Here is a 10,339-nt window from a genome sequence, read left to right on the forward strand (position 1 = left end):
AGAAAACACCATTTCTGGCTTTAATTTTGTGGGAACTACAGATTGGAGCCAGCCTGTCATGTCCAGGAGCCTGGACACAGCTTGAAATGGGCATCCACAGGGGAATCAGAGAAACCCTGCTTGCACTGGTTAGTGCCTGTGTCCCTTGTTAGTGTAACCACATATCCCAAAGGAGAGAAGCGACCTCATCAGAAAATCATGAAAACAACACAAATTAAATAAAGGAGTCTATGCAAAAATGCCACAGACAGAACTGGCATTTAGGAGTCTTAGCTGCTCGAGAGTGTCAGCTCGCTTTCCTTCCTTCTCCAATTTGACCCTAAGTGGCCTGAGTTTATTTGTCTCGCAGCATGCTCGGCAAATGTAGAACAGCTCCTTGCAATTCAAGGCAGCAGGCCCTGCAGTGGAGCAGCACTTCACAGTTTGCAAAGCAGTTTTATACAAATTCCAGTGTCACACTGAAGCCTTAGGGCTGCCTTCCGGGCTGGGGGAGGGGCACTATCTTTAACTCATTTTTCTAAAAGTGGGAAGTAAATCTGAGGGCAGTTAAGGATTTTCCCAGGCTACACTGCAGGCAAATAATACCTAGATCTTCAGCATCCTTATTTTTTATTGAAACAATATCTTTCCCACACTGGACCAGCTAGCCACATACCCTTCCCCCGCTGTAAGCAGCCTTTCTGCCCCTGACACTCTTGGGGATGGGGTGCTCTCCATATACCATCCTAGCCCCTAACATGGACATTCAACTTGGTTCTGGCCACACTCAGAGGTCAGAGCTCAGCCTTCTTGTCCGAAGGCTCAGTGGCACTGAAGTGAGTTTCCAGATAAATCCTGAGGAGCTCCCCCCTTCCTAAGCCATGGGGTCGCTCTTCAGACCAGGTGGGCTGATTCCTGGCTTCTCTTCCTTGTCACACATCCCAGGGACTCAGCACTGCTATGCCACACCTGCATTTGTGTTCTTCTCTCCAGTGGCACAGTCTGCCCAGCTCCCTACAGCAGCCCCTCGTTTAAGGGCTTGTCTTCCAAGGACTGCATTGACCAAAGCATGATGTAGACAAACCAGAGGACGGGGACAAAGTTCTGTCCATGCTTCACCACCTCTGTCTTTCCTGGGTGATTCTCTGATGTCCCTTAGCAATGCTGCCTGTCTACTTTGATACCCGAGCTTGTAGCTCACTAATTAATCTTTTGTTCTTCCAGATAAGACTGAGTTTTCAAACTGGGCACAACTCCAGAGACCTCTGGCCTTGGGAGGAATCAGTTGCTTTGTTAGAGACCCTCAGTCTTAAAGGTTCAGTCATCAGGATCTGTGTCAATAGGCTTTTTCACAGGCAGACCCCCCCCTAGACCACACCCTGGCACCTTAGGTCTGTTGAATCATTTCCTGTGACCTCTTACCCACAGCACTTCCTGACCTGCTCCTGGTCTTAGAATTTCACCTTATATTTACCAAGAACTTATGGTTTGGGGATAGGAGGGGAATAAGTCACGGGCCGTGCCACATGAAGGGCTGTGAGGGGGTGTCCACTGGGTTTAAATAGCTTAAAACCCATTTCGGTAAACAACCGTAGGGATTCCTCCACTGCTCCTGGGTGCCAGGCACCTTGCACCTAAGAAGACCCAGGCTTTGGAAAATCCAGGGAGTAATTTTTTGGGAAAAAAGGAACTCCAAATGTCTCTCTCTCTCTCTCTCTCTCTCTCTCTCTCTCTCTCTGTGTGTGTGTGTGTCTCTCTCTCCGCTCCCCCCATCTCTCTCTCTATTTTTTAAGAGGGCGACAACAAAAATCAAGTCACGCATAAAAGGAAGAAGAGAAAATGAAAACAAGCAGTGGAAGGCAACATCCGTTCTCATTCAGTTTCCTGGAAGCGGGATGTGGTTGGGCAGATGGGGCTCTTTTGTTTCACCAAAAGAAGCAGCAAGATGTAAATATGCACAGCCACGTTCAGCAGGACAGGACGGAGAGGGGCCACAGCACGTGCTCGCCGATTTCTAGGCTGGTCAGGGATGTTCTTCCTTGAAGTGACCGTCCTTGCTGAGTTCCCAAGATGCTGTCTTAGACCCACAGGACTCAACTGGGACCTAAGAGTCCACTAGGTGTCCTTAGATTTAGATGGGCCACGGAGAGTCTGTGAGCTCCCTTAAATTTTTTGAAAAATGTTGTAGGTGTGTGCATTGTCTAGAGCGGCCTCTATACCTTTGAAGACGTGGGCAAACGATGTAATATCCACTGTCTTCTTGTCTCTTCACTCCACACCATACACAGGTTGCTTGCACAAAGTTTCCTGTGGCTTTTCGAAATTGTTTAATACTATCGTCCCACATTTGCATCATATGAGAGACTTTTCAAAGCTTTTCCCCATAAAAAAAAAAATGTGTGTATATATATATATATACATCTCATTCGATTCAGCGACAGACATAGTGACCCATAGCCCTATTTCACAGATGTTGAATTGAAGCTTAGAGCCACGACTTGGCTGGCTCGTGGACATACACATGTCACTTATATTAACTTTGGGACGAGAACCCTTGGGAGTGGGACACACTGTTTTCAATCTTTAATGTGGGAAGCTGGTTAAAAGGCATAGTTAAGTGAAAGTGAGTTTTGTTAACGAGACTTTGCATTAAAAAGGGAGACTTTCGGGGTTGTAGATCTGCCTTCAGAGATGATGGCATCTGAAGGCAGCATGTCACTCTGTGTATGTAGTTTCTTGATCACAATAAACATCGACATTAGTATAGCACACATGTCCCAACTTTCTTCTCTTTCTCAGGGACAGCTTTTTTCTTTGACAAACAGATTGCCAGGACTATTGTAAAGAGAAATCTAATGTCCACACTCTGGTTCCTAAATTTAAATAGACAGAGCCTGGGACCACATCATGAACATTTTGAAACAAAATTTTCAGAGACCTGTCATTCTGGAAGAGAGAGAACCTCATGGCTGGGGGTCATAGACTGGATTTCTTAAATTATGTATCCCGTGGAAATAATGTAACAAGAGTAGAAGGCTCAGGAAGCATCTTCTCTAAGACATTAACTGCTAAGCTTTCACCCAGCCACAGGGATTTACCAGTGGTACAGTGAGGAATCACCAAAGTGAGATAGTTGTGGAGATAAAACTCCACCACTGTGACACAGACTCTCAAAATGGAGATGTCATGACAATAAATCCCCATCACCTGACACAGAGACAGGCTCCCCAAATCTTGCACCCTTGATATTGTATTTGCTCCCCAGAATGAGGCAATGAACTTGTTATATACCCAAGGTCCTCGCCGAAGCACCTAGGTCAACGATGATTTGTTTCTCTAAACTGAGTGCTTAAAATGACTCTTAACGATCCAGTCTTTATTCTACAGATGATGACTCCCATATATTTCTCTCGTCTTCCCCCAAACTGCATATAATTTTTAAAAGAAATACTGATAAGATTCAGAAAACTTAGGTTTTAGAGCTTTGGCTTAATCTTAGTCGTCAACCCAGGACCATTTCCTCACCTGTACATTGGAAGAATAAGATTAATTTTTCATAATTTAAGAGGTCTTTGTGGTCATCAAACAAAATATTGAATTCTCTTTCAACTATACAAATATATATGTATATATAAAACGCTGACTCTAGGCTCTGCGAGGACGTGAATGAACTCTCGCCTTCTCCTGATGAAGCTTACAGTCTAATGGTGAATGCAGACGTTACACATACACCCACGTGCCCAAAGAATGCAATGAAATAGTACGGGAGTCATGACAGGAAGTGCAAAAGGTGTCAACAACATTGAGAAGAGGAAGCGGGGAAGTTGTCTGTGAGGAACCCGAGGGAAGTGGAATTTGAGCTGAAACATTGAAGCGCAGGAACACAAAGCCATGTTCTTACCGTGGGCTAGTCGTGGCCTTAGAATGGGCACTGGCATTCTGTAGATCAGACGATGTGCTGCTTGCTCCCCTATCCACTGCTCCGAGCATCCTCCAGTATGGGTAAGGGAGCAAGCAGCACATCGTCTGATCTACTCAACCCCACATCGATGGGGATGTTCAGATTTAGAGAACTCAGAGTGGCTGATGGGATGGCTGTGGCTGGAATCACCCACTCTTCATTGACATTCTCTTGGCTACGCTTCTGGAAGAAGGAAAAGAAAGAAGGTGTTGCAGGTACGCACACTTCCAAAAGGAAGAAACATGTCAGTTGTACCTACTGGTGTCACTTCTGTTTAGTGACAGGTGGGACACCCAGTCCCGGTGGCCCAAGCTCCAGAAGGAAAGGAAAGCTGACACTGCCCACACTCGTAAGGCCGGCATGGGGGATGGGTCAGGAGGCACCTCCCAACATCTCAGAGCAATGATGAGAAAGCGGGGGTGGGGGGGACGGTCTAAGCCAGGTACGACAAGCCAATGCTCATCTCTTCTTCTGGATTAGGAGACCCTCGAGGTCAGCGATGAAAAGGACTTAATCGACTCTGTATCACCAATATGAGACAGGGCCTGGCACAAAGCCGAACCTTAACGCAGATCCAGCAACAACAAAATATTATGACTGTTGACATCGAATTGAATCTGACACAGGTGAATAAAGAGACAGATCAGAAACAGACTCAGAAGGGATATTTTATTTTAGAATAATAGCTTTGTTGTTTCAATGAAGTCGATTCACATACATTATCAAAGATCAAAGCAATGTCAAAAGTTCACTGAAGAAGGCAAATGAACAAAAGCAACCCAAAATCCAAATAACTCCAAGTCCATGCAAACTCTCAGCCCTTAAAGATATCCATTGGTAATATTATGTGAGCAGGAATAGAGGACGTGTGGACAAGCTGCAGACAGTAGAACAAGCAGGCGTGGCCCTCAACATGCAAGTGCCACCCTAGCCTGTAAGTGACCCATAGCTCAGGGGTCCCCAATCCTCAGGTACCAGACTGGTACCAGTCTGTGGCCTGTCAAGAACTGGGCCGCACAGGAGGAAGTGAGCAGCAGGTGAGCGAACAAAGCTTCATCTGTCTTTGCAGCCACTCCCCAGCACTAGCATCACCACCTCAGCTCCACCTCAGGTCATCAGCCATTAAATTCTCATAGGGGCACCGGTCCCTGGTGCCCAAAAGATTGGGGACCAATGTCCTAGGACATCCTTGCAATACCAAAATGGCTATCCAAAGCTGGCAAAGGCTTCTAAACTTCCAAATTAGCTAACGATGTCTGTCTATGTCTGTCATTTGGCTTCTGGGGCATGTTGAGGGTCAGGGTGTCTTCCTAGTTAGGACTGGGCCAAAAGCTAAAGGCAGCATGGGATGCTGAGAGTCTGAGGGAGAAGAGCATGTCCGTAGCAGTCACAGGGAATGATTAGGAAAGCCCTCTGTGCTAGCTGGGCTTCCTGTTAGATGGCTGTCCTGAACTGTGATGCCGGAAGAAATGCTGGAGGACCCAGTGGACAGGAGGGGTTAAATTCAGCCTCTCGTTTGTCTGAAGAACCACAGAAAGTCTGAGCTGTCTGCGAACAAACACTTCGAACACGTGGAGTTCAACCCTTCAACTCCCCAAACACCGTTCAAGGTCAATTCCCTTGGGAATTCCTTTTTCTGTCCTAGAAAAGTCTACGAAATGGCCTTAGAGATTGACTTTTAAAACCATCACAGCTTTCTGACCCAGGTATAAGTAGCACCGAAAACAAGGAACCCGCTCATCGAAGGCTCCTAGGCCTCCAGCACCATGTTTTCTAGCATCCTGGCTACGTCTCTAAAGCTTAGAACCAGCAACTGAAGGCTCAGAAGTCTGAAGAACCACCCCAGAGAAGAGGTGGCATTTAAAATAGCATACGGCTAAAAGAAGAAAAAGGTTTATTTCCTTTTTTATTTGTAGAGAATTGAAGGGGATAACATTATCTACATATATAGGTAAGAATGGGAAGATAGTTATTTATAAGGAATCCTTTAATTAGATAAGAGATTAGACTTGGCGTCGCAGACTAGGGAAAACATTGGCAAAGCAATAACCTAGCACTCGAAAACTACTATTTGAAAACATCATAGTTTGAGAGCCTGTGAACACAGAGAACTGAATTTGTAACCTAGATGTTCTAGGGTTAAACCAATGTCGTTTTATATTTCCATCCGGTTGAGTTCCACTTATTCAACATGACGTTATACAAACATACAGATTATACGATAGATAGTAATCATTTCATTAATAAAATGGGGCCCGACTTGCCATATTAAACAGAGTAGACCGAAGAGAAGTGAAAACAAAAGCTGTGTGAGTTAAAAATACACGTTTCCTTCCATCTCATGTGCCATGAGCAAGTCTTCCTTGAAGGAGTGACATTTGAGCTGAGCCTTAAAATTCCAGCAGGCTTTTACTTAATTTGCAAGAAAATGATATTGAAAGTGAGGACACGCGGGTAGAATTTAGTGTGAGAAAATGGGAGCCTATGCAATGCCACCACGTGGGTTAGTTTACCACCCTCAGAGGCCAGGTCGAAACATCTCAGCTTCTTCTGCAAAGAGCAGATAGTCCTGGAGTATTTCCAGCGGAGAGATGACAGGTTCAGAGATATCTTTTAAGAAGACGCATCTAACAGTGGCGCGGGCACGTCAGAAGGAGCCACTCTGGATGCAGGGTAATAGTCACGAGGCTTTCTCAATAGGATAGGGGAAGGTAAGGGAGATTTACACGGTCTTTGAAGGTAAAAATTCCATCTGGTTAGATGTCAGACTCCTGGTCGCTTCACACCTAAGAGGAGACGTTGGTGTGTCCACGTGTTCCTTTTTTTCTGATTTTCCTTATGTCAACATGATCCTTATGTTAACATGGGTAGAAGGAGGTCCGAGTAAAATTACGAATGCCAGAATGAGCTGCTTTCTAGGCCCTCGTGAAGCTCCTCAACCCTCAAACCATCGCTATGCCTCCCAAGTGACAGTCGAGGGACCTTGATCTGATGTCCTCGTTGAGAACACAGTCTCTGCCATTAGTGAGAGAGACCAAACCTCACCCTGCTAGTTATTACCCATACGACCATCCCTAAGCCTCAGTTTCCCTATCTCAACATGGGTGGTGATAACTAACGCCTGCCCTGTCTGGCCCTAGAGAGGCTGTGCCTGAGCATGTTCAATGCGGAGCTGGCACGTGATAAACACTCAGTCACTGCTGGTTGTTATCACAGGTCCACAATTCCTTATCTGCAATTCTGAAAGCTCAAACAGCCTGAAAGCCTGAATTCTGTAACATATTTGGCTGCAAGAACTGACCTGATCTGAACTCATGTGGCAGCAAAAGTTGACCTGGACCGACACGAGGCTATTTATAGTCACTATCCCACTTCACACTCACAGTCGTATATTTTCCTGCAGAAATATTAATATGCTTCATTGCAGGGTGCTGCCCCAAGCCCCACAGGGCTGGTTAAGTAATACTGAGCATGCAACAGATTACCACCCCAAATCCGCAACATTCTCAGTTCAGAGTGCACTTGGCCCTGGGGTTGTGAATACTGGGTCGTGGATTCACGTTGCAAAACTCTCTTGTTTTCAGGGGGTGGTTGGTGGCCTCCACACTTAGGTGAAAAGAAGAAACTATTGATGTCGAATATATATATATTTTTGACTTCTTCAGATGCTTACCCAGAGAAGTAAGAAGTGGGCTCCTAAGACCTCTATGGCTGGTGAGGAGAGCAATGTGTGAAGTCCACCTGCTATCTGAGGAGTTTCAGTTTCAAAAATCTGTCTCCGTGTTTCCTCTTTCTACCTGAGACTTGGGCAATGACTTTCCAGAGATGTGGCCCACAAGGAGGGAGTGGTCCAGGATAGTCCTAATTGCTTTGATGTCTCACACTGCGATGGAAAGTCAGGAACCCATACGCTGGGCTCTGGTCCTGAGGCCTCCATCACGGCTGCCCTGCGTCGAGCGCAGCACGTACCAGGTGCTCCGTGCGTGGGGTTGGAGTGAGTCTTTCTGCCTTTTTTTTTCTCCATCCCTCTTCTTCCCTCACTTCCTACTTCCTTCAGCAGCAAGGGGAGTGATGCTGAGAGGTACAGGGAGCTCAGCTCTCCTTCATTTCTTGAAGGCAGGTAGCAGAGGTTTGACAGCTGGGTTTGCCTCATACTGTAGTCACTTAGGCAGAGTTCATGTTTGCTGGTTGCTATTCTGCTTAGTTCTGTCTCCTGAACGCTTGACCAAGAGGAGACCCTCTGAGCTTTCGGCCCTGAAAGACAGGGCTTCCGCCGGACTCCTGGGCTAGTCTTTGACTTGTAGGTTGGGATGTCACAAAACAAAACATCTCTAGCGAATCATGTCTTCGAGGCGAAGACAAGCAATGCTTCTTAGGTGCGTGTCATGTGGAGGGCCAGAGGGGAAGGGTTTGGACCTGTTACTTTTCACCCGAGCATCAGCCAGGGCTCAGGAACCAGGGGGGTTTCGCACGCGCTGGGGGTTCCGCTGTTCCCAGAGTCTTCTTCCTCCATCCACATAAGCCGCGTTTGACAGCGAGCGTGCCACCAGGAACACCTCATCTACAAAGTCCGGTTCCTTTTCGTCTTCGACATTTGGCCTTTCCCCAATTTCCTCCGTTCCTCTGCCCTCTGCAAATGCTCTCTGAGCCTTTATTGTTGTTGGTTTGTGACCTAGAAGCACAGAGACATGGGGCTCATCTCTGGAAAGTCATCCCCTGCGCCAGACCTGGCAGATGTCTCTTACTTTTCCTGGGACAGTGCCATTCAGATACCTCGCTATCAACCCACATTTCCGGATCGGCACATATTTAAACGGAACTCCTCATTGCTCCAGAGCCTTGCACGCCCTGCAGGGCGGTCTCTGGGAGAACAGGCCCTGAACGCTGGGTCCCCATCAGCCTCCCTCTCTTTCACCTCTGCATTCTGCTTCTACGTTGCTTCAAGGTCAGAGGTCCCTTTGGGGCTCTACGTCACCCTCTTTAAAATACACACAGGTGACAATATATTGTTTATCATTTCCAAGGGTCGCTAATCCTCTGAACTTCACCCATGAGCCTCCCCACACCCCATGCCCATTGCAGGATTGCTCAGTCTGAGCCTTGGACCCCTGGGTTCGTCTGCTTGGATGTGGATCCCGGACCCCACCCCAGACCTACTGAAACAGGACAATCAGGGAGGTCAGGCGAGCTGCCCAAACCATGCAGCAGGCATGCAGTGACGCTGGTTCCCCAACTCAGGGTCTGACATTCAAGGCCACGCTCTGGTTAACTAACCAAACTGCCCTCGGTGGCTTTCCAAGGGACATTAACAGGATGACTGAGGACTGTGTGTGCAAGTGCGTGTTGCAGGGAGAGGCGGCTCAGGGTGGGGTGACCTAAGATTTAGGGAGGAAGCTGTGATGTCGGCTATGATGTTCTGGGCTCTCTCCCAAAATGTCTGAGGCTACAGGGGGCAGGACATCGCTAAGCCACCCCACGAGGGGCTGCTCCTCCTGGTACATTTGTCCCAGCTTGCCCTCTGCCCAAGAAAAACTAATGACAGTAGCTTTTATCCGAAAGGCCACCGATACCCTTTCAACCTGAGTCACCGATCCTCTTTGAAGCATTGAGGATGAAGGTCTGAAGCCCAGAGGGGCCACCCAGGCGCACGCAGGGCAGCGGGGGGGGTGGGGGGGAGAGGAGGGCCCGGCCCCGTGGGGCTTTCCAGGCTGGGCGCTGTGAGCAGCTGATAACCAGGCCGGCACCCCAGGCCCCTGGGCCTGCTCCCACGGGGAACCACTAAGTGCTGCATCACCCTCCCTGCCCCCGGAATGGCTGCACGCCTCTGGGCCGGGCTCCGCAGGAACCGGTGGTTAGTTTTGTGGTCACCCAGCAGTTTTACGAAGGCCCTTGAGGTACTTCAAGTACCAGGTGGCCCCAGCGTGGTTTAACTGTCTGGGGGCCCGGGCTGTCTCCGGGGCCACCTCAGCAAGGTACGCGGCCTTGGTGTGAGAATCTTTCGGTTGGCTGTGAACATTACATAAAGCCCTGGGGCTGCAGCTTTCCCCTCAGCTGTAAATTAATATATTAGGAATTAATGAACCAGTCAGCGCCTCTGCAGCACTTGACATCCAGAAAGCACTCAGGGTACAGCTCCTCGTTCGTGAGTCCCCAGAACCCCTCTGGTGCCCCGATGGCCCCATTTTGCAGATGTGGGAACGGAAGGCCATCCAGGCTGAGGGCCCGTCTAATGGACCAGGCAGCTGACTAAGAGTCTTTCCTAGATGTCAGATTACTGTCAGATTACTGTTCAGTGATCCCACAAGCCCAAGAATGTCCCTGCTCTGGGGACAATGACAGCTCCCAGCGTCCAGCAGACGCCTCTTTCTCACTGACAGCCGTGCCTTACTGCTCTCAAGC

This window comes from Pteropus medius, unplaced genomic scaffold (genome assembly GCF_902729225.1).
Source record: "Pteropus medius unplaced genomic scaffold, Ma_sr-lr_union100, whole genome shotgun sequence".
NCBI lineage: Eukaryota > Metazoa > Chordata > Mammalia > Chiroptera > Pteropodidae > Pteropus > Pteropus medius.